This window comes from Moschus berezovskii, chromosome 11, assembly GCF_049115385.1.
Source record: "Moschus berezovskii isolate FMDL1 chromosome 11, NW_MosBer_1.0, whole genome shotgun sequence".
NCBI classification, from domain to species: domain Eukaryota; kingdom Metazoa; phylum Chordata; class Mammalia; order Artiodactyla; family Moschidae; genus Moschus; species Moschus berezovskii.
In genome coordinates, this window is record NC_142470.1 from 89,184,777 (window position 1) to 89,209,316 (window position 24,540).

A 24,540-nucleotide genomic window follows, 5' to 3' on the forward strand; every position below is an offset into this window, starting at 1 on the left:
ATGTTTCCATGCTACTCTTTCTATTTGCCCCACCCTTTCCTTCTTCCCACAGTGCGTCCACAAGTCTGTTCTCTATGTCTGCGTTTCCACTGCTGCCCTGCAAATGGGTTCATCAGTACCATCTTCCTGGATTCCATATATATGTATTCAGTTCAGTTCAGTTCAGTCGCTCAGTCGTGTCCGACTCTCCGCGACCCCATGAATCACAGCATGCCAGGCCTCCCTGTCCATCACCAACTCCCGGAGTTCACTCAAACTCATGTCCACAGAGTCGGTGATGCCATCCAGCCATCTCATTCTCGGTCGTCCCCTTCTCCTCCCGCCCCCAACCTTTCCCAGCATCAGAGTCTTTTCCAGTGAGTCAACTCGTTGCATGAGGTGGCCAAAGTATTGCAGTTTGAGCTTTAGCATCAGTCCTTCCAATGAACACCCAGGATCGATCTCCCTTAGAATGGACTGGTTGGATCTCCTTGCAGTCCAAGGGACTCTCAAGAGTCTTCTCCAGCACCACAGTTCAAAAGCATCAATTCTTCGGCGATCAGCTTTCTTTACAGTCCAACTCTCACATCCATACATGACCACGGGAAAAACCATAGCTTTGACTAGACGGACCTTTGTTGGCAAAGTAATGTCTCTGCTTTTTAATATATTATCAAGGTTGGTCATAACTTTCCTTCCAAGGAGTAAGCGTCTTTTAATTTCATGGCTGCAATCAGCATCCGCAGTGATTTTGGAGCCCCAAAAAATAAAGTCTGACACTGTTTCCACTGTTTCCCCATCTATTTCCCATGAAGTGATGGGACCAGATGCCATGATCTTTGTTTTCTGAATGTTGAGCTTCAAGCCAACCTTTTCACTCTCCTCTTTCACTTTCATCAAGAGGCTTTTGAGTTCCTCTTCACTTTCTGCCATAAGGCTAGTGTCATCTGCATATCTGAGGTTATTGATATTTCTCCCAGCAATCTTGATTCCAGCTTGTGCTTCTTCCAGCCCAGCGTTCCTCATGATGTACTCTGCATAGAAGTTAAATAAGCAAGGTGACAATATACAGCCTTGACGCACTCCTTTTCCTCTTTGGAACCAGTCGGTTGTTCCATGTACAGTTCTGACTGTTGCTTCCTGACCTGCATACAGGTTTCTCAAGAGGCAGGTCAGGTGGTCTGGTATTCCCATCTCTTTCAGAATGTTCCATAGTTTATTGTGATCCACACAGTCAAAGGCTTTGGCATAGTCAATGAAGCAGAAATAGATGTTTTTCTGGAACTCTCTTGCTTTCTCCATGATCCAGCGGATGTTGAATATACGATATTTGTTTTTCTCTTTTTGACTTCAGTTTGTATAATAGGCTCTAGGTTCATTCACCTCATTAGAACTGATTCAAGTGTATTCCTTTTTATAGCTAAGTAATATTCCGTTGTGTATGTACCACGACTTCTTTGTCCATCCATCCGTCAATGTACATCTAGGTTGCTTTGTCTGTGAGTCATTCTAGATTTCTCTTTCTCTTGTCCTGCATGTCTTTTCCATCAACCAAGACTGTTGGCTCTACATACATAATTTGTCCAGACTCTGACCACTTCATCCTATCTTTTCCATTGCCATTTGGTCCAGGCCATGCCCCCTTTCACCTGGATTAAAGCACTTGGCCTCCTAACTAGGGTGTTTCCTTCTTCCTCTGCAAACTCAAGTCCACACAGCCGCCACTGTGATCCTCTTCAAAGCAAATCAGTTCACGGCATTCCTCAGATCAAAACTTCTGTGGTTCTCTATCTTAGAAGAAAAGCCAAAATCCTGGCAAATGGCTCAGGACCCCATGAGATTTGGCCACTGTTGGCCCTCTGACCTCTCTTCCCTCCATTTTCCTTCTCACTTGTTAAGCTCTGGGCACACCTCTCCCTTCGGGGTCTCTGCACGTACTATTAGCTCTACCTGGATGTCCTTTCCCCAGATCAGAACAGGGTTTACTCCCTCATTTCTTTCAGGTCTTTTCTAAATGTTAGATTTTCCCTAATCACTCAACTTAAAATTGCAATCCCTCTCCCACCCACCATCAAGTGGTATACCCTACCAAGTGGTGCCAGTGGTAAAGAATTCAACAGCCAATGCAAAAGATGCAAGTTCAATCCGTGAGTTGGAAAGATCCCTTGGAGAAGGAAATGGCAACCCACTCCAGTATCCTTGGCTGGAAAAATCCCATGGACAGAGGAGCCTGGCAGGCTATAGTCCATGGAGTCTCAAGAGTTGCACATGACTGAGTACCACCAAGCATCATCCTTTCCCTATTATCTTTTTTTTTTCAGTCACTTACCACCTCTGACATACTCTGTACTTTGCTCATTGTATTTATTGTTTGTATTCTCCACTGGAATGCAAGCTCCATGAAGGCAGGATTTTTATTTGATCTTTTATGGGCTCGATAAATATATTGAATCCATGAGTGAGTAGTTAGGGCTCTTTCTTTTCCCAAGGAAATAAAGAAAGGAAACAAAACGAAGACAATCTGTGAATACTCTAAAAGCTACTGAATTGTATTCTTCAGAGGTGTATTTTATGACATGTGGATTATATTTCAATAAGCATTGTTAAATAGTCAACAAACAAACTTAAAGGAAGATGGGATTGCAGAGAAAAGTGCTCTCAGATCTGTCCTACAACTTAAGAAGACATGATAGACCTGACCTTCACACAAAGGGGTTGATGGATGAAAAAACAACAGGATTCCAGGAAACATACTAACCCCAGAGGAAATATCCCGCAAGTGCTGACTCATCAGTAATGGACTGCAACCAGAATCACTCTGGTCTCTTAGAATCAGAATGTTCTGAGGTTTTTTTCTTACCACTGCATTTTCTCTCTTTGCAGTTCATTTACTTACACATTTCAAGTGTAAATATGCCTTTTGAAATGTGTGAAAAAAATTCAAACCCTTTCTGAGCCTTTACAGAAACAAGATAAGGATGACCACCAGTATTGTTAAAGAGTTTCTGGAGGCAGTTAAATGTCAAGGAGCTGTGGGGCACTCAGAAATGTTGGAACCTTACTATCATGTGCTCCCCAGGTTTCTAACAAAAACAGAACAATCGAGGTTTCCAAAACAATGATTCATAGATGTATGAATTGTGAGATGTAATATAGAGTTCTGAATATGAAATTCTGGTAAGGTAAAGGAAGGCTGATTGTGAGATAAAAGTATGCATAAATAGAGTAGCCAGCCAATTTAATTAAATCTCTTGCTGCCTAGAATTAGAAAACAGCCGATTATTGGTAATAAATAATAGTGCCACCTTATTTTATATGGTTCTTCAGTGTTTTTCCTCCATTTTAAAAAAAGTATGGTAAAATACAAAAACGTAAAACTTGTCTTAACCATATTTAAGTGTACACTTCAGCAATATTAAATGCATCCATAAAATGCTATCATCACCATTATCCATCTTAAGAATTCTCTTTGTCTGTAAAATTGAAACTCCAGATCCATTAAACAGTAACTCCCCATTCTCCCCTTTCCCCAGCTCCTGGAAATTACCATTTTAGTTTCTGGCTCTATGACTTTGAGTCCCGGGGACGGGGGAGCCTGGTGGGCTTCTGTCTATGGGGTCACACGGAGTCGGACACGACTGAAGTGACTTGGCAGCAGCAGCAGCAGCAGCAAGTACCTTATATATAGTATTTTCTTCTTGTGACTAGCCTATTTCAAATAGCATAATGTTCTTAAGGTTCACTCATATTGTAGCACATGTCAGAATTTCTTTCTTTTCTTAGGCTGAATAATTCCACTGTAGGTATATACCATATTTTCCTCATCTATTTATCTGCTGATGGACACATGGGTTGCTTTTGTGTTTTAGTTATTGTGAATAAAGTTGCTATGTACATGGATGTAAGAATATTTCTTTGAGACCCTGTCTTCAGTTCTTTTGTGTCTATACCCAGAAATGAAATTGTTGGATCATATGGTAATTATATTTTTAATTTTTTTTGTGGAAACTCCATACTGTTTTCCAGAGTGGCTGTATTACTTTACATTCCCACTAATATGTATACAAACGTTCTAGTGTTTCTACATTTTCCCAGCACTTATTTTCTGTTTCTTTTGATAGTAGTAGTGGTAGAGTTAGTTGCTTAGTCGTGTCTGACTCTTTGAGACCCCACGGACTGTTGCCTACCAGGTTCCTCTGTCTATGGGATTCTCCAGGCAAGAATACTGGAGTGGGTTGCATTCCCTTCTCCAGAGGATCTTTCCGACGCAGGGATCGAATCCAGGTCTCCTGTATTGCAGGCAGATTCTTTACTATATGAGCTACAGGGAAGTCATCCTAACTGGTGTGAGGTGGTATCTCATTGTAGTTTTGATTTGCATTTCCCTAATAATTAGTGATGTTGAACATCTTTTCATGTGCTTATTGGCCATTTGTATATCTTCTTTGGAGAAATGTCTGTTTGAGTCCTTTCCCCAGTTTTTGATTAGATTGTGTTTTGATTGCTGTTGAATTTTAGAAGTTTTTCTATACTGTCTGGATATTAATCCCTTATCAGAGATATGATTTGCAAATATTTTTTCCCATTCAATGGGGTTGTCTTTTTATTCTGTTGAATAGTATTTTTTGGTGCAGAAAATTTTTAAATTTTCATGAAGTTCCATTTGCTTGTTTTTTTCTTTTGTTGTCTATGTTTTTGGGTGCCATATTCAAGAAATCATTACCAAACCCAACATTGTGATGCTCTTGTCCTATGCTTTCTTTGAAGAGTTTTATAGTTTTAGGTCTTACATTTAGATCTTTGATCCACTTGAGTTAATTTTTGTATATGGTATTTGGTAAGGGTCCAAATTTTTTCTTTTGTGTGTGGATATCCACTTTTCCTGGCACCGTTTGTTGGAGACTGCCTATTCCCCATTGAATGGTCTTGGCAAGAAAACCATTTAACCATATATGTGTGTTAATTTGGGGGCTTTCTATTCTGTTCCGTTGGTGTGTATGTCTGTATCTATGCTAGTCCTACAACCCTTCTCTTCTTTTTCAAGATTGCTTTAGCTATTTGGGGTCCTTCAATATTCTGTATACATTTTTGTATTTTTTTTTATTTCAGCAAAAAGTGTCATTGGGATTTTGATAGTGCATTGAATCTGTAGATTGCTTTGGATAGAACCGATATCTTAACAATGCCAAGTCTTCCAATTCACGAACATGTGATGTTCCTACTTGTTTATACCTTCTTTAGTTTCTTTCAGTAATTAATGTTCTATAGTTTTCATTGTACAAGTCCTTTACTTCCTTGGTTAATTCCTAAGTATTTTATTCTTTTTGTTACTACTATTTTTGTTTTTTTCTTTTTGTAAATGGAATTGTTTCCTTAATTTCTTTTTCTGATTGTTCATTGTTAGTGTATAGAAATGCAACTGACTTTTGTGTGTCGATGTTGGATTCTACTACTTGGCTGAATTCATTTATTAGTTCTACAGTTCTGTTGTGGAATCCTTAGGATTTTCTACATACAGGATCACATTATCTGCAAACAGAGACAGATTTATTTCTTCCTTTCCATGTGCATAGGTTAAAGTGGACTGTATTTTTACTTATTTTTCTTGCCTAATTGCTCTGGCTAGAACTTCCAGTACTGTGTTGAATAGAAGTAGTGAAAGCAAGCATCTTTGTCTTCCTCCTTATCTTGAAGGGAATGCTTTTAGTCTTTCACCATTGAGTACAACATTTGTTGTGGGTTTTTCATGTATGGCTTTTATTAGGGTGATGTTTATTTCTCCTCTACCTAGTTTTTTGAGCATTTTTATCAAGAAATGGTGTTGAATTTTGTCAGGTGTTTTTTCTGCTTCAGTTGAAATGATTGTGTGGTATTTTCCTCCTTCATTCTGTTAACATGGCATATTACATTAATTGATTCTTGTGTATGTAACCATCCTTGCATTATAGGAATAAATCCAATTTGGTTATGGTATATAATTATCTTAATATGCTAGTGAATTCAGTTTGCTAATATTTTGTTGAGGATTTTTTGCAATCAGTGTTCATAAGAGATATTGTATTGATATGGGAAACTGCTTTCCTTTTCTTGTAGCATCTTTGGTTTGGTATCCATGTAATACTGGCCTCATAAGATGAATTAAAAAGTGCCCCATAATTTTCAATTTTTAGAAAAAGTTTGAGAAGAATTGGTATTAGTTCTTCTTTAAATGTTTAGTAGAGCTAACTAGTGAAATCATCAGGTCCAGAGTTTTTCTTTGTTGTAAGATTTTTGATTACTGATTCATTCTCCTTACTAGTTATAGAACTATTCAGATTTTCTATTCATAATTTAGTCTCAGTAGGTTTTGTGTTTTTAGGAATTTGTTCATTTCATCTAGATTATCCAATTTGTTGGTGTACGGTTACTCATGAAAAAAGTTAAAGTGTTAGTTGCTCAGTTGTGTCTGACTCATTGTGACCCCATGGACTGTAGGGGATGCCCATTAGGGGATTTCTGTCCATGAAATTCTCCAGGCAAGAATACTGGAGTGGATAGCCATTCCCTTTTCCAGGGGATCTTACTGACCCAGGGATTGAGCCTGAGTCTCCTACCTTGCAGGCAGATTTTTTACTGTCTGAGCCAATAGTTGGTGATGGACAGGGAGGCCTGGCGTGCTGTGATTCATGGGGTCGCAAAGAGTCGGACATGACTGAGCGACTGAACTGAACTGAACTGAGCCAACAGGGAAGCCCAGTTGTTCATAGTACTCTCTTATAATTTCTTTTTGCTTTATTTATTTTAACTGAAGGAGAATTGCTTTACAGTATTGTGCTGGTTTCTACCAAACATCAACAGGAATCAGGTTTACCCATGTCCCCTCCCACTGAGCATCTCTCCCACCTCCCTCCCATCCCACCCCTCTAATCTTTTCAATTTCAGTAACAGTGGTTGCTTCAGGGAAAGAGAACTGGGTAAATGGTGATCAGAGATAGGAGCGAGTTTTCCAGTTTTGTTTTGTTTAAATCTTTAGCCTATGCACATACGTTAATAAAACAAATTGATAAAATGATCTCTCTTGGGAAGACTTAACGTATACAGACAGTGTTGATACCCAATGAGAAGCTACGGTAACCTCCGAACCCTGTCCTTGCTTTTTTTGCTCCAGATCACCTTTCCCTCTGGTTGGAAGGATCACCTTCCTAAAACACAGCTCTGACTATGCATTCACCTCCTCAGGATTTTTCACAGTCCACACATCCTCTGCAGAATAAAGCCAAATTCCTTAATGAACTGTTCATGAAATGGCCCAACTTATAATACTTTGCAAACCATCTCACTGCAGTTCTCTTCTGTAATCCTCTCCTTTGACCCTAGCACACCCCAGACTTTGGTCCTTTCTCTGCGCCTTGCACATCGGCGTCCTAGCTCATGTTCTTATTACTGTTCTTTTTGGAATATGTTACCACGCCTCATCTCCCTTCACAAGCCTGTCCGTTGTTCACGGTTTGCTCATGGGCCACTTCTATTTAAATCTTCTGAATTTCCTGAAATCATAATTCATCTTCATTCATGAATGCATTTAATCATTAAAAAAAAGTCATGTGTGTACCCTATGCTCAGCAGAGAGGAAGAAGGGTCAGGTTTTATCAAGATGCTTTAAGTGTTCTAGAAAGAAACTGATGCATTCATTGTAACTAGCATTAATTGAGCATATACTAAGTGCCAGCAATGCATTAACTCATTTAATCTTCACAACAACCCCACCCCAACGAAGTGGGGGCTGTTTCTTGCCTTAATTTGAAAGGTAAGGAATTGAAAGCACACAGAGGTTAAGTACTTTGTCCAAGGGTCATAGGCCTGGAAAGAGGAGGAGTTGGAATTCAAACCAGGCATTCTGAGTGCAGAGGTCCAGTATTTCATTTCACTACTTGCCATAGATATTTTATAATAAGCAAGTGCGCTTCCCTTATCTACATTCTGATTTGGTTGGTCTGAGTTGAAATCAATATTGTTTTAAAGTTCCCCAGGTGACTCCGCTGTGCAACCAGAATTCAGAACTTCTGCTGTCGGGGATATGGTGATGACATAAAGGGTAGATGATTAAATAGTCCTGGGGCATGAGGATTGGAAGAGGCTTCAATTAGTTTAACTGGAGATTGGAAAACAATGAGGGGTGAGGAAAGGACAGGACAGAGGAGACAGAGGAGCTTCAGGAACTGGGAGCTGCTGGGCCAGGCTGGGAGAGGAGTCAGACCGTTAGACAGGAAAGAAGGGGCCATGTCAGCCTCGAATGTCATGCCTGAAGAATGTGGAATTGATCCTTTAGGCAATAGGGAGACATGCAAGGCTTAAAAATTATTTTTGCATTCATCATTTTTAATAAGCCCCCTTGAGGCTTTCATGAGTCACTCACTTGAAGAAAATCTGCCCTAGTGGATATGTAGGATTTATGTAATGCTCGTGTTTGTCTGATCTATGGTGCTACGTGGGGGAGCACCTAACAATTTCCTTTGTCCACAAGGCAGAAAGAACCAGTGTTCATTTGGAAACAGTTAATAGTTATGAGAGGCTTGTGCTATATTTTCAAAATGCCAAAAATCCCTTGAGGACAGACATCTCTGAATGGGGGGAGGCCACATCTGCAGCCTTGCTTTCTCCATCTCTGCCTGATATAAAGCCTTAGCCACTTGTCAGTGATGTGGGTTGATCTGGTGAGGACAAAAAAAGGAAGGCTGGCACTAAGAGGGGCCTTTACAATGGGAAGGTGGCCTCAGCCTGCATGTAAAAGTTTATACAGATCGTATTCCTTTGGACTAAGCCTATAACACTGCATTTCCTGTTGCCATGACATCAGTGGTCACTGTTACAAACCCAAGGATTCTGTGAAGAAAGAGAATGAGCCAGAGAGTATAGTAGTTTTTATTTCCCTTCTTGTTCCAGTTCTTTTATTCTTTTATCTCAAGGAGATGCCTAAAGAAAAGTGCAAGTCAATCAGGCAAGGAAGGCAGGGAAATTTTTGCTTTTTCTCAATATCTTGGCTCCTAAGGATGCACCAGACTCCTTGAAGATGTGCTTAGAATCTGAGTCAAGCTGTCTGGACTGGACACTGTTGGTTGCTTAGCAGAGTACCTGCTTCCTGGCTTCCTCCTTCCTAATACAACCCCAACTTGATAAAGGGAGTAAATGCTGCCAGAGGGCTCCAAGGAAGCTGGTCCATCCCCAGCTTCTGTTGTGGATCTGACTCCAAGTCTATGCCAAGGATGATTCCATATATGTGTATATTCCACCTTGCTGATGATTGCTTCAGGACTGTAAGCTTGAGCCCATCAGCACAGGGCCCTTGCCAGTTGACCATGACTTCTCAAGGGGTGGGCTGTTTCCCAAGTTGAATCAGACTAATAGAAAGGGAAAACTTAAATTCTATGTTTTTCAGGATGAGGTTACCTCTCTTGTTGGAAATGAATAAGGGGGTGGGTTGTTAACAGTATGCTGGCAGCCATGTTGTGACCATGAGGCAAGTTAGACTGAGGAAAAAGCCAGCACAGAAAGGAGGAAGGCAGCCAAATGAATCAGAGAAATGGAGCTGGATCTCTGATTGTCTCGTGCCTGGAGGCTGGGCCTACCTCTGGACCACCTATTCTGTGAGATAACAAATGTCCCTTTTTGGGGGGTTTGCAGCTGAAAGATTATTCCTGACTGTTTTCTAATTTACCGTGCCTGGCCATTCAGTGAATTCAACTAGGGAAGACTGTAATGATATAGGTTTATATCAGAATCTGCAGTGTTTTCTCAACAATTGTCTCATCCAAACCACCTAAGATCTTCTTGAGGCAGTAGATAGACATTATCATTCCTATAATTCAGAGCAGTGAAGTGACTTGCCTAAGGTCACACAGCTCATATCTAAGAACCGTGGCAGCCACTGAGAAAGAAAAACATGGTCTGCATGCCTGGGATGCTCTGGGAAGAAAAATGGGAGAAGACCTTGAAATCATGCTGTCAGAATGTCCCGGTGGAGTTCCTGATGTACTTATGACCATGGTTCACGACAAGGGGTGATTTTGTCCCCCAGGGAAGATTTGTCAAAGTTTGAAGACATTTTTGGTTGTCACAACCTGGGACGGAGATTCTATTGGCATCTAGTGGGTGGAGACCAGGGAAGCTGCTGAAGATCCAACAGCATGCAGGACAACCTCCACAACAAAGAATTATTCAGGGACTTCCCGGGTGGTCCAGTGGTTAAGAATTCACTTTGCAATACAGGAGATGCAGGTTTGATCCCTGGTTGGAGAACTGAGATCCTACATGTCGCAGAGCAACTAAGTCCATGAGCTGCAACTACTGAGCCCACGCAGCACAACAAAAGATCCCACATGACACAACTAGGGCCCCACACAGTCAAATAACTGCTAAAATAAAGAATTGTTCAGCCCGACATGCCAATAGTGTCAGGGCTGAGAAACTCTGATTTAAGAGAATGTTCATTTTTGCAGTGTATGTATCAGAATCTTACACTTACTGATGTTCCAATCTAGGAATTTTCCATGAATATTATAGGTAATTTTTTTTGATGTTAAAGTGTATACTACTCAAAATCCCTTTTCCAAGATCATTTTTGATCCCTGGAAAGCTGAGTGGATTAAAATGCTCTTATGCATGTGTTTGATAATTGATACATGTCTATGCCATGAGAGTCACTGATCCATGTGGCGTGTTTCTTCATGTCACAGAACCAAAAAGGGAAAGCCCGGTCCAGTGCGTGTGTTTCAGACCATCATTTTGTACCTCGTTAAGAACTTGACATATGGTAATGCTTACCACATCCACAAAGGCTTCGACCAATAGTGATTTCCAGTGAGGCTGCAAACAGTAATTACGTTTCTGAAGTGGTAGTTTAGATCTTATATTGCCAGTGGGAAAAAATACTAGTTTGCAGGCATGCCCCCAAATGAGCTCTAAAGAACTCCTTCCAAGAGTTATTTATCCTCTGTAATGGAAGGGGGCAGGAAGAGCAGTGAATCTGGAGGGGGCGGGCAGAGGGCCTCAGGAAAAGGTCAGGTGGGCCATGACTGCTCCTTGCAGTTACTCTGGAAACCATTCTCACTTTAAATGGTTCTCATGGAAGCTCTGGAAGACGAGTTTCTCTCATCAGCAGCACCTTTACCTAATGCATTTGACACTGTGGATTAGCCCTCTTCCTCCCAGCAAGTTCTTTCCCCTGGGCTCTGAGGTTTGTGGTTTGCCAAGGGGCCGTCCACTGTTGAATCTGGAGCTGGGTATTTGGTTCAGTCCAACTGGGATTCCCCAGGGCCTTGACTGGCCCAAACGCTCTGTGCTTTTTTGGTCTGCCTTCAATTCTGAGGCCCAGAAAAACATTTTTGGGTCTGGCACAGCCTTCCAGCTGAGGTAGGAAGATGAGGGTGTGTCTGCAAGGTCCGTAGTATTTTGCTGTTGGCCTCTTGGTAAAGAGTGGGTTAGTCTCAGATGACAGGGTCCGGCTCTCTGGCTGCAACCATGAGGCAGGCATGGGGCTGCAGGTCCCAGTGCATTCCTGAATTCCAGCAACCAGAGGCTTGGGGAGAGCGGGGGGGTGTGGAAGAGGACTGGGACTGAGGCTGAGCTATTGACGGCTCTGAAGGATTAAGTCCCAGAAATTGGTGGGGACCAGCAGAAGAAAGAGAGTCATTTAGAAGCAGGAGACCCAGCTCTCCAATGGGAGCCATGCGGTCTCATGCTCCAGAGGTCCCCTGGGCCCATTCCCAGCTCTGTCCACTGTGGCTGAGATGTCTGGTGGCCTGGAGGTGGGGTTGGTTCTTTGTTCCTCTCGAAGGAAAGTTTTGGAAGCTTACAGTCCACTCTAATAGTAACAATCATATTAGTTGTTGAATGCTCACCATATGTTGTACATTACACCGGTGTGATCTTATTTATTATGTTGATCCCATCAGGTCACTACTGCTGCTGCTGCTGCTAAGTCACTTCAGTCGTGTCCGACTCTGTGCGACCCCATGGACGGCAGCCCATTAGGCTCTGCCATCCCTGGGATTCTCCAGGCAAGAACACTGGAGTGGGATGCCATTTCCTTCTCCAATGTGTGAAAGTGAAAAGTGAAAGTGAAGTTGCTCAGTCTTGTCCGACTAGTAGCGACCCCATGGACTGTAGCCCACCAGGCTCCTCTGTCCATGGGATTTTCTAGGCAAGAGTACTGGAGTGGCTTGCCATTGCCTTCTCCGCAGGTCACCACTATTGTACCCATTTTTCAGGGTAGGAAATTGAGGTTCAGAGAACTTTAGCAAGCAATCAAACTTTAGTAAGCTGTAAGTAAGTTATGGAATAAGTGTGTAACAGAATCCAGGCCTCAAACACTTAACCCCACTCATTACCCCCATGTTACCATCAAAAGATGGTTTTCTCTTCCTTTTTGTCTTGATACATCTATCCTAGGCTTTTTTAAATGCTCTGTGGACAATAGCTTAGAGGCACACTGTGAAATGCATACATTTGTGACAAAATAGTCTTAGTTATGAGGATTAAGAGATTTTTTTGTTGTTTGAGAGTCATATTTGGACCTGAACTCACATACAGCTTTCTCCTTCTCACAAATGTTATTTAGGGTAAAGTGATGCACCAGGAGTATTTTTAAGTTTAACCAGGCATAACACACCCATCTAAATAAACATTTGAGAGTATTGTAATTGGCTGTGTAATGGGATGTTAAAATGGGATGAGCCTTTGTCTAAGTTTCAGCTGAAACCAAGTGCCAACTACTTCCCTGTTCCTAAGTGGTCTCCTTGCAGCTTCTCTTGCCATTGCCTGACTGGGTGAAAGTGGGGAGACCACTGGCTCCCTTTCTGCATCTGGGGAGGCAGAGGAGGAGGGAACATGCCAACAACTATTCCTAAAGAGACCCTGCTCTCTAATCTCCAGCTACCCTCTTGGCTTCTACAGCCACCTGTGTTGTCTGGAGTGGGGCAGATAGCCAGGATCCTGGGTTTGGTTACCTCCTTTGGAAGTCCAGCTTGGATGCCCAGTGAGCAGTTGAAATGACTGAGTAGTTGTGTTCAGTGGACTCCTGATTAAGACAGAGAGGGAATAGTTCATGGCAAACAAGACTACCTGTGTGAGAGTCAGCCGGGGGTGGCTCTAGGTGCCTCCCAAGCCGGGTCCAGGGAGGGCTCGGGAAAGGACAGCAGAAAGCCACAGGACATCATTCTCCAGCTGCCCAGTGGCTGGGGAAGGAACTGTAAGCCCCCAGCCAGAGCAAACTCATGTGAAATGACATCTGGGAACCACAGGCAAGGGGTCACTAGCAACGTCAGGGGCATTTTTAAAGAACCCGTAGAAGTGCTCCCATGGGGACAAGAAACCGTGGTACATGCCTGCCAAGCCCAGGGAACCTGGATGCCAGCTCATAACAGTGCCAGCTAGTGAGGCCCTCTGTCACCTTTCCTGTCTGTGCCCTCTTCAACTCTGGAACTGAAGAAACTACCAATAGCAGTCAAGGGCAAGAGTGGTAAAATGCAGCACAGAGAAAGAGAATGCAAGCCTGCCCTTTCCCATTGCAGAAAGCAAGCCTGAAGTGGGGGGTGAAATGGTGAATGCCATTTGCAAGTTTTTAAGTATTACCGAAGTATCACCTCCACATTAATGACTGAACTGAGATTGTTGGCAGGTGTAATGTAAGCAAGCTCTTTTAAAACACTCTGAGCATGGGACCTACTCAAATTTCATCCAGGGCAGAGGCAGGAACTGTCCACAGACGGTGTGTGAGTGGGCATTTGGGGGTGTCTGGGTAAAATCTGGGAGCATTAGGATGGTACCCTCTGTGGCTGCTTTCCAAAGGACACCCTGGATCTCACCTCTTTTCTTCCTCCCCCAGCCTGCTTCCAAGTGTAGTCCAACCTCAGGGCCTTTGCACTTACTCTTCCCTGCTAAGAATCCTGGCTTCCTTCACCTCTCTCTCAGTTTAAATGTCCTTTTATCAGACATTTATTGAACCACACATTGCAAATCATCACTGTTCTGTCCAGCCCCCTTATCCCACTTTCTGAAGTTTTTTTTCATAGCCCATATCACCACCAGACTTAGACCTCTTATGTCTATTTATTTATCATGTGGTCCCAGGTTGGCAGCTCTAGGGGAATGGAGACGATTTTGTTCACTGTTCTTCCCAAGCACATAGAATTGTGGATGGTACTTGGCGGTAATCCAATAAATATTTGTTTTGCTGTCATTGAGTAGCTCTGCTTCCCCAGATTCCTTTTATTGTTCAGAGTACAGATCTATTCACCATATTCTAAAAGTGAATCTGGTCTGGGCAAGTTGACTTGTACCTTTATGTCCCAAGCATGTTTTCTCTGTCTGGGATATAAAGGGGCCCAGAGGACAGATTCACTTCTAACTGAGATGCCAGTGACATGATCCCTTGGAAACTGTACATTGGGTGCCCCCAAAGGAATAGTTCCCCCCTCCCTTTTTATTTCTGAGAAGAAAAAAATGCAGACACAGAATTCCCTCTCCCCATAGCCCGAAGGGTGATTTTTATGAATTTTTACCACATGTCCACACAAATCTTTAGCCTTTCTCTCACTGTGGGAAAGAATTTGAGCAATTTTTACTAGAGTCTTGTCAAGGTAGAGACCCTTATCAGGGAAAATGATTTTCTGAAGCAGCCTGAATTGTAAGGCAGTACGATTCTTTCTTGATTAAAAAAAAATTGGAGTGTAGTTGCTTTACATTGCTATGTCAGTTTCTGCTGTACAGCAAAGTGAATCAGCCATATATATACATCTCCCCTCTTTTTCGGATTTCCTTCCCATTTAGGTCACTACAGACCACTGAGTAGAGTTCTCTGTGCTATACTCTAAGTTCTCATTAGTTATCTGTTTTATGAGTAGAAGTGTGTATATGCCAGTCCCAGTTTCCCAGTTCATTCCCTCTGCCTTGGCCTTTTGGTGTCCGTATGTTTATTCTCTATGTCTGTGCCTCTATTTCTGTTTTGCAAATAAGACCATGGCTGGATGGCATCACTGACTCGATGGACATGAGTCTGAGTGAACTCCGGGAGTTGGTGTGGTGTGTACTGGGAGGCCTGGCGTGCTGTGATTCATGGGGTCGCGGACAGTCGGACATGACTGAGCGACTGAACTGAACTGAACTGAACTGATGCCATTTTTCTAGATTACACATATGTGTGTTAATAATTGATACTTTGATTCTTTCTGTGATTTGTTACCAGTTTAATCCTAGAATGCAGATAAAGGATACCTTTTGGGAACTGGCTACTCAAAGAACTTGATAATGAGGTCTGCTCCTTGGCCTTGCCCCTGAGAGTCTTCCCAACACACCAGCAAAGTGATTCTTAAGTCAGAAAATTATTCAAGAGTGACAGAAATAAAAACCCTGTCTTTCTAACAGCTTTCCCCTGTGACTTCCTGACCTCCACTCCATTCCATCAGTATTACTGGGGAGTCTATATTTACAAAGAGGAATGACTTTCTTAGAAATTTGACTTGGCTTGAAAATTGTATTTTTAGGGATGGCAAAATTAATTTGGTGCAGTGATAGAAAAACCAAGACCATGTATAATTTTTACCTGGTAGACTGATGATGTGAACTCTGAAACTAGAATGCTTGGGTTTGAAGTTGAGCAGCATAATGTACCAGCTGTGTGACATTGGATAACTTACTTCTCAGTGCCTCAGTTTTCTGATCTGTATAATGGGAATCATAACCACCCATCTCCTATGGTAGCTGTTAGGATTAAACAAGTTGACAGATGGAAAGAGCTTTAGAACAGTGCCTGGTTCATAAGACTAACTCTCTAAGTATTTACTGTTGTTGGGGTGATGGTTAATCATGATTACTATTATCATCAACATTCTCCTAACCATCCTCCTACAAAACATGGCCCATTCAGGCTTTAGGATTTAGCAGAGGTAAAGCCTCCTGTTGAATCTCTCTCAGTAAGATTCTGCCAGGATTTGTTGTTGTTCAGTTGCTAAGTTGTGTCTGACTCTTTGCGACCCCATGCACTGCAGCACGCCAGGCTTCCCTGTCCTTCACTATCCCAGAGTTTGCTCTGATTCATGTCCATTGAGTCGATGATGCTGTCTACGCATCACATCCTCTGCCACCCTCTTCTCCTTTTGCCTTCAGTCTTTCTCAACATCAGCGTCTTTTCCAGTGAGTTGTCTCTTCATATCAGGTGGCCAAAGTATTGGAGCTTCAGCTTCAGCATCAATCCTTCCAATGAATTTTCAGGGTTGATTTCCTTTGGGATTGACTGATTTGATCTCCTTGATGTCCAAGGGACTCTCAAGAGTCTTCTCTAGCACTGCAATTCAAAAGCATCAATTCAGTGCTTAGCCTTCTTTATGGTCCAACTCTCACATCCATACATGACCACTGGAAAGACCATAGCTTTGACTAAACAGACCTTTGTTGGCAGAGTGATGTCTCTGCTTTTTAGTATGCTGTCTAGGTTTGTCATAGCTTTCCATCCGAGGAGCAAGCATCTTTTAATTTCATGGCTGTAATCACCATCCACAGTGATTTTGGAGCCCAAGAAAATAAAGTTTTTGACTGTTTCCATTTTTTTCCCCATCTATTTGCCATGAAGTGATGGGATTTGATGCCATGATCTTAGGTTTTTGAATATTGAGTTTTAAGCCAGTTTTTTCACTCTCCTCTTTTATCCTCATCAACAGGCTCCTTAGTTCTTCTTCTGCCATTAGAGTGGTATCATCTGCATATCTGAGGTTATTGATATTTCCCCTGGCAATCTTGATTCCAGCTTGTGCTTCATCCAGCCTGACATATTACATGATGTACTTTGCATTTAAGTTAAAGAAACAGGGTGATACAACCTTGTCATATTCCTTTCCCAATTTTGAACCAATCAGTTGTTCCATGTCCAGTTCTGACTATTGCTTCTTGATCTGTATACAGGTTTCTCAGGAGGCAGGTAAGGTGGTCTGGTATTCCCATCTCTTTAAGAATTTTCCAGTTTATTGAGATCTACACTGTCAATGGTTTTTGCAAATTGAATAAAGCAGAAGTAGATGCTTTTTCTGGAATTCTCTTGCTTTCTCTATGATCCAAAGAATGTTGGTCTCTGGTTCCTCTGCCTTTTCTAAATCCAGCTTGTACATCTGGAAGTTCTCAGTTCATGCACTGCTGAAGCCTAGCTTGAAAGATTTTGAGCATAACCTTACTAGTGAAATTAGTATAATTGTATGGGGGTCTGAACATTCTTTGGCATTGCCCTTCTTTGGAATGGGATGAAAACTGACCTTTTCCAGTCCTGTGGCCACTGCTGAGTTTTCCAAATTTGCTGGCATATTGAGTGCAGCACTTTCATGGCATCATCTTTAAATAGCTCAGCTAGAACTTATTGCCTCTACTAGCCTTGTTTGTAGTAATGCTCCCTAAGGCTCATTTGACTTCAGACTCCAGGATGTCAGGCTCTAGGTGAGTGACCACACCATCATGATTATCTGGGTCATAAATACCTTTTTTGTATAGTTCTGCTGTGTATTCTTGCCACCTCTTTTTAACTTCTTCTGCTTCTGTTAGGTCCTTATCATTTCTGTTCTTCATTGTGCCCATCCTCCTTCATCTCTCCAATTTTCTTGAGATCTCTAGTCTTTCCCAGTCTATTTTTTCCTTCTCCTTCTTTACACTGTTCATATAAGAAGGCCTTCTTTTCTTGCTTCTCTGGAGCTCTGCATTAAGTTGGGTATGTCTTTCCTTTTCTCCCTTGCTTTTTGCTCTTCTTCTCTCCTCAGCCATGAGTAAAGCCTCTTTGGACAACCACTTTGCCTTCTTATATTTCTTTTTCTTGGGGATGGTTTTGGTCGCTGCCTCCTGTACAATGTTATGAACCTCCATCCATAGTTCTACAGGCACTCTGTCTACTAGATCTAATCCCTTGAACCTATTCATCACCTCCACTGTATAACCGTAAGTGATTCGATTTAGGTCATACCTACCTGAATGGCCTAGTGAGCTTCCCTGGTGGCTCAGAGGTTAAAGCGTCTGCCTCCAATGCGGGAGATCTGGGTTCAATCCCTGGGTCGGGAAGATCCCCTGGAGAAGGAAACGGTAACCCACTCCAGTATTCTTGCCTGGAGAATCCCATGGACGGAGAAGCCTGGTAGGCTACAGTCCACGGGATCGCATAGAGTCGGACACGACTGAGCGACGGAACGGAACGGAACGGACCTGAATGGCCTAGTGATTTTCCCTACTTTCTTCAATTTAAACCTGAATTTTGCAAAAAGGAGCTGATGATCTGAGCCATAGTCAGCTCCAGATCTTGTTTTTGCTCCAGGTTTTGTTTTTGATAGAGCTTCTCTATCTTCTGCTGCAAAAAATATAATCAATCTGATTTTGGTATTGACCATTTGGTGCTGTCTATGTTTAGAGTTGTGTTGTTGTGTTGTTGGAAAAGGGTGTTTGCTATGACCAGTGTATCCTCTTGACAAAACTCTGTTATACTTTGCCCTGCTTCATTTTATACTCCAAGGCCAAACTTGCCTGTTACTCTAGGTATCTCTTGACTTCTTATTTTTGCATTCCAGTCCCCTATGATGAAAAGGATATCTTTTTTTTTTTTTAATGTTAGTTCTAGAAGGTCTTGTAGGTCTTTATAGAACTGTTCGGCTTCTTCGGCATTGGTAGTTGGGGCATAGACTTGGATTACTGTGATGTTGAATGGTTTGCCTTGGAAACAAACAGAGATCCTGCTGTCATTTTTGAAATTGTACCCAATTACTGCATTTTGAACTCTTTTGTTGACAAGAGGAATAATCCATTTCTTCTAAAGGATTCTTACCCACAGTAGTAGATATAATGGTCATCTGAATTAAATTCACCCATTCCCATATATTTTAGTTCACTGATTTCTAAGATGTCAATGTTCACTCTTGCCATCTTCTGCTCGACCACATCTAATTTACCTTGATTCATGGACCTAACATTCCAGGTTCCTATGCAGTATTGTTCTTTACAGCTTCGTACTTTACTTTCACCACCAGACTTTGGCCCAACTGTCTCATTCTTTCTGGAGCTATTAGTGGTTGCCCTCTGCTCTTTCCCAGTAGCAGAGTGGACTTCTTCCAACCTGAGGGGCGGGGCGGGGGTGGGGGGGCTTATCTTCTGGTGTCATATCTTTTTGTCTTATCATACTTTTCATGGGGTTCTCATGGCAAGAATACTGGAGTGGGTTGCCATGCCCTCCTCCAGGGGATCTTCCCAACCCAAGGATTGAAACTGCATCGCTTATGTCTCCTGCATTGGCAGGTAGGTTCTTCAACTAACGCCATCTGGGAAGCCCCGACATTGATGCAAACATGGGCCTAAATATGTTTTTAAGCTATAAGACCAAAATCAAGCACAGCAAAATATTCTCTAAGCTGAATCTAAATCAAATCAATTTTTGCTCTGCTTTGTTTCAAGACCCTGGCTTGTGAATTTGACTCAGGATGGATTCTGGCATCTCAGTTCCCCTTTCTCCCTCAGGGTATAAGCACCAGAGGAATGCGAGAGTGGATTCCAGTCACAACATCTGCTGGTGGGGGATTTGCTCTTTGCAGGTTGCCACATGATGTGCCGCTTTTATGGGTCTCAACTCCGAGCATCGCCTGGTGCCTGCTGCGTGCATTTTCCAGGCAGCCTGGAGCATTTCCGATGGGTGATCTCTCAGGATTTCTTTAAGACTTGCAGTCTGTTAAGTGGAAAAGTTTTCTAGTTGATTAAAAACAAATTCTGAATCCAGTTTCCACAACTGTGTGTTTTGTGGTAACCATAGGAAAATGCAGTCAACAAGACTGAATTTGGCCCTTCACCTCCTGGTCTGTAAAGAACTCACCTAGATGGTCTCAGATTAACTTCAATTTGTGTGAGTGTGTGTGTGTGTGTGTGTGTATGTTGTAGCTCTCTGAGCATCTTTAGAATTATTTTGCATTCTTTGTCAGGCAGTTCATGTATCGCCATTTCTTCGGTGTCTGTTACTGGAGGTTTACTGTGTTTCTTTGGTGGCAGCGTGTTTCTCTGATTCTTCATAAGGCCCATAGCCTTGGCCGGATATCTAGGCATTTGAAGAAGCAATCACCTCTTTCCAACTTCATGGACTGACTTGTGTAACGAAAGACCTTCACCTGCGAGAAGGGGCACACTGGAGTGTACTGTGACCCATCTAATGGTGCAGGACTCTAAGTATGGGGGTGGTATTAGCTCTAGGTCCAAGGAGATGTGATAGCTTGACAGCTCAGGTCACAGCATCAACAACATTGTGGTCCCTGGAGAGGAGGGCAAAGGATCCACAGTGGCTGCAAGGGCTGTGGGAGTCCTCAGTGACACCTTTAGAGGCTGGGGATCAGGGCAGGCAGTAGTGTTGGCTTGAGCCAGGAGTGTGCATACACTGGGTTGCAGGGTCAGCTGTATGTAGGGTTGACAGCCAGGGTTGGTAGCAAGGGCTAGGGCCAACCTTGGGTGCAGGGCCCCTGGCTGTCAGCAAACACCCCTGTCACTGCAGGACCTCCCCATGGGGTGTGCACAGCAGTACGATCTGGTGAAGGGAGTTGGGTTGGAGGGGCATAGGTGCACAGCTGGAGGAACTAGTTGCAGGAGAACCCTGAGGTCCAGGCCAATGTAGGAATCAGGCCCTGGCTGTCTGTGTGCAGTCCTGTGCCTTAATGAAACTTTAAGAGCTGGCACCATCAGAAAGTCATTTCCGATGGGGAGACATGACTGACCCTGGTCTCTCGCTTGTTTCTTGCCCCATTCTCTTCCTGAGCAGAAGCTGCTCACTGCCACCTGCACAGGGAACTTTCACGCCTGTAGAAACTAGCAAATTCTCTGTGCACTTCTCTCTCTCAGTGTATATGTGTTCAGGGAGCCAGGAATTTTACCACCTTCTGCAAGCCACAGGGAGACACGTTTTGGCAGCCAGAAGGGGACCTTTGGGGTTTCTCAAAATACAGACATCACAGAATGGCTGTGTTTCTCTTGATTTAATATTTGTTGAAATATTGATTAGTTCAGATCTCCTGCAAGATAGCAAGAAATTTCTAATAATTGAAAAAAATTTTTTGGCTGTATCACATGGCATTTGGGATTTTAGTTCACCGATCAGGGATCAAATCTGCATCCCCTGCATTGGAAGCACAGAATCTTAACTGCTGGGCCACCAGGGAAGTCCCAAATTTCTATTAATTATATGAAGATCACATAGTTCCACATATCTATTTGCTTACTACATCCGAAGAGTTAATGTTTAAAAGTTTGAAGACGATTGCAAATGATTTAACAGCTGATTTAAGTTCTTCATTCCAGTCCCACACCATAAAAAATTACTTGCTAACATTGGGTACTGACCAGGCGACAACAACTTGTACCAGCTACAAGTTTTTTTGCCACAACACTATGAGGTAACCACTAATAGTAGACTCTTTTTGCAGATGAGAAAACCGAGGCCCAGAAGGTTTACAAAATTTGCCAAAGGTAACACATTTAACAAGTGTCAGAGCCTCCTGCCTGACAAGACCCCTACAGGATCCATAGCGTAGGAGGGCCACTTGGCCTTCACTTTACCTCAATTTAGATGTTTGACATCGCCACATGAGGTCATACAGTCATAGAAATGCATCAGAGAACTAAAAGAAGTCTGAACCACACTGTCCTCTATGGAAAGATAAGAGTAAATATACGTCTACATATATTTATTTATACACATAGGATTATACATACACACATACATGTATACACACTGGGTTATATTTCATTAGCATAAAGTTATATTACTTTTTGTTTTTGAGGGTGTTGAAGTCTTTAGTTAGGTGAGCACAGACATTTTCAATATATTGTAGGTTCCATTACCCTGTTTTGATTTTGTATCAATAGTATACAGGAAGTCTCAACAGTGAAATTGGTCTGGCCACGTCTTAACATTGAAGATATTCCAGTGCATAGAACCATAGGATTAGGAAGGCAATTTCATCACTTCTTTTGTGAGGAAATGGAGACACAGAGATGTTGAGTAACCTCCCCAAGGTCACACAGCTAGAAAGCCCTTCCACTGACAGAGCAGTGAGCTCGGTCCTGCACCCACTGCTCTTGATCCCTGGCTCGTGCCTCCAGACTAGCAAGGAGAGGCTAAGTCGCACATGTGGGCACTGTTGTAGGAACATCCTAGAGGCCACGAAACATTTATTTCACAACCAGTGACTCCTTCCCATACATTCTATTTTTTAAAAAAAATATTTGGGAAGAATGGTTCCATTTCTTTAGAACTTTTCACATTTGAAAATCCTTCTAAAACTGAGATCAATATTTAACCCCATAGCCATTCTGGGAGGGGTTGTATGCAGGCATTGCTTTTTCTGTTTTTCAGATGGAGAAACAAAAGTCAAAAACTGTTACACACCTTTCTCAAGATAACACCACTAAACAGTGACAGAGCTGTGACTGTAATTTAGGGTTCCTGGCTTGGGACATGGCACTGAACCACACCACTTTCCTGTCTAGCAGTATGTCTTACAGGAATTACAGATGGGAACAGCACAAGCATTTTTGTTCTCCTGATGCTATTCATAAACCATTCTCAAACCCAGTGTATTTTCACTGAAAGAAACTATTCTTCATGTGATCAACAACTTGGCAAAAAAGATAATTAGATCGTCTAAACGCTATTCATAAAGTAAACGCTATGTCAGGATAGATCTTAAGCACTTTCAAAGTTCCTACCGTATTTCCTTTCAGGGGTGAGGTATAAGATATATTTAAATTAAGCTTAGTCTGGGAAACCAGCATATTGCAATTAAAAATGCAGCCCTTGTAGTCTTGCAATTCTTTGTCTAAAGTCCTTCAACAAAAGAGGGTATTTTAATTCAATAAATAAAAGACAGGCACTTCCAGCTTTCCTATGGGGGAGCAGCTACTGCTTGCAGTTCACACACGCACAACAGAGAAAATACACAAACAAATAGTATTTGATTTTTCTTGGCTACAGGCTATTTTCATCTTTCAAGAGACCAAGGGAAAAATAACCTTAGAATGTTACCACCAAAACTTCCAAATTTATTGCAACACAACGTAATGGCAAAATGCTATTTTCTTAGCGCTCACATTTTTGAATAACCACCATGGCCAAAAATGCCTGGTTTTATATTTACAATAAACCCAAAGAAAATCTTGAATTCCACTCTCAAAGCTGGGGATGGCAAAGATGCCGTGGGTTGTTCAGAGCAAACCATCGCGTCTAATTATTCAATCTTATCCTCTCTGTTTAACCTGAGCTTGAGGCATTTATTTCATGTTTATACTGGTTTAACACAAATCATGCTTGAAAGAGATTTAGTATCCTGTTTCCCTGTGTAAAGTTGGGCTACAATAGAAGACTTAACAATGCCAGCTGTTTCTTGGGCTTATCAGTTAAAGAAACATTCAACCTAAAAAAATACTTCCAGTGTAAACAAGATACAAAATCACACATGTAGCCACATTCCGCCAAGATCTGCCTGAATAGAGAAAAGTATAGATCTACTCAAAATAATTTCTCTTTTAACTTAGCATCAATATGCCCGTATCTGCTTTTCCTTCATTGTTATAAGCAATTTGTTCTGCTGCTATTGTATTTCACATAGGAAGTAAGGTATAATATGGGGTAATAATAGATTTAAACGTACTTTAAAGTTCTGCACAAACATTATACTTTTCAACTTATTTTAACCACAATTAAGTTGGTTTAAAAGATACAGTGAAAATCTTGTTCTAATCTTACCTCAGCACAATTTAATATTTAGAGTTGATATACGTATATTAGTTGTTTCCAAAGATGTCAGTTACCATTCAATTCTCCTGAGACTGAAATTTGTATAGACTGATTACTTGGTCAAGGGATGTATGATAAATATATTTTCATGTTTTTATAACAAGAAATGGAAAGCAAACTATCTAAATAACATAGCAATTCATTAGAACATACCTTGTTTGAAGAAAGCAAATTTTTTTCAAAACTTTTCCACCACAGAGAATGGATATCCCTTTTTCCTTAAGCTTTTCTGCATCACAGATCCCATCCAAATTATTCTAAAGAAGAAACAAGAAGAGGTCCAAGCACCTTTTCTCTTCTGAGAAGAGCTAATCAAACATTCCTGTCAAACGCTCAGCACTTTGAAAAGCACATTTTACACCACACACACACAGATACACACACTCACTCTCACACTCATGCACACTGCTTCTCACACTGGTTTTAGTGCTGAATTAGGCGGTCCTCTTTTAAATTTCCACTCCCACTTTTTTTTTTTTTTTGGGGGTAAGGATTTCTAAATATTCTTTCTAGCCCAAAGCACACATTTCCAGCAAGCAAATTCTACAATTAAAAATTCTAAAAAGTAGCAGAGAAGCACCTAGATAAGATGGAAAAATTTTTAAGTATACTTTAAAATTGACTTAAGCAGGGCAATTATATTTTCTCTTTCTTTTTCAAATGCTGGCAAACAGCTGGATTAAACTGCATAAAGAAATAAAACTGTACAAACACTACTGAGCTGGTTCTGTTGGACTCTCACT

The 24,540-nt window shown here is 41.9% G+C and overlaps 1 protein-coding gene across 2 annotated transcripts in view; it reads right to left on the reverse strand.

The window, feature by feature from the left end:
* The window catches only part of VIT (vitrin), a 129,542-nt gene extending 105,341 nt beyond the window's left edge, over positions 1–24,201 (reverse strand). For both annotated transcript variants that reach the window (XM_055400862.2, XM_055400861.2), the window contains exon 1: positions 23,951–24,201. The gene's annotated coding sequence lies outside the window, so the exon portion shown is untranslated. The remainder of the gene's footprint in view (positions 1–23,950) is intronic.
* Between the last annotated feature and the right edge of the window lie 339 nt (positions 24,202–24,540).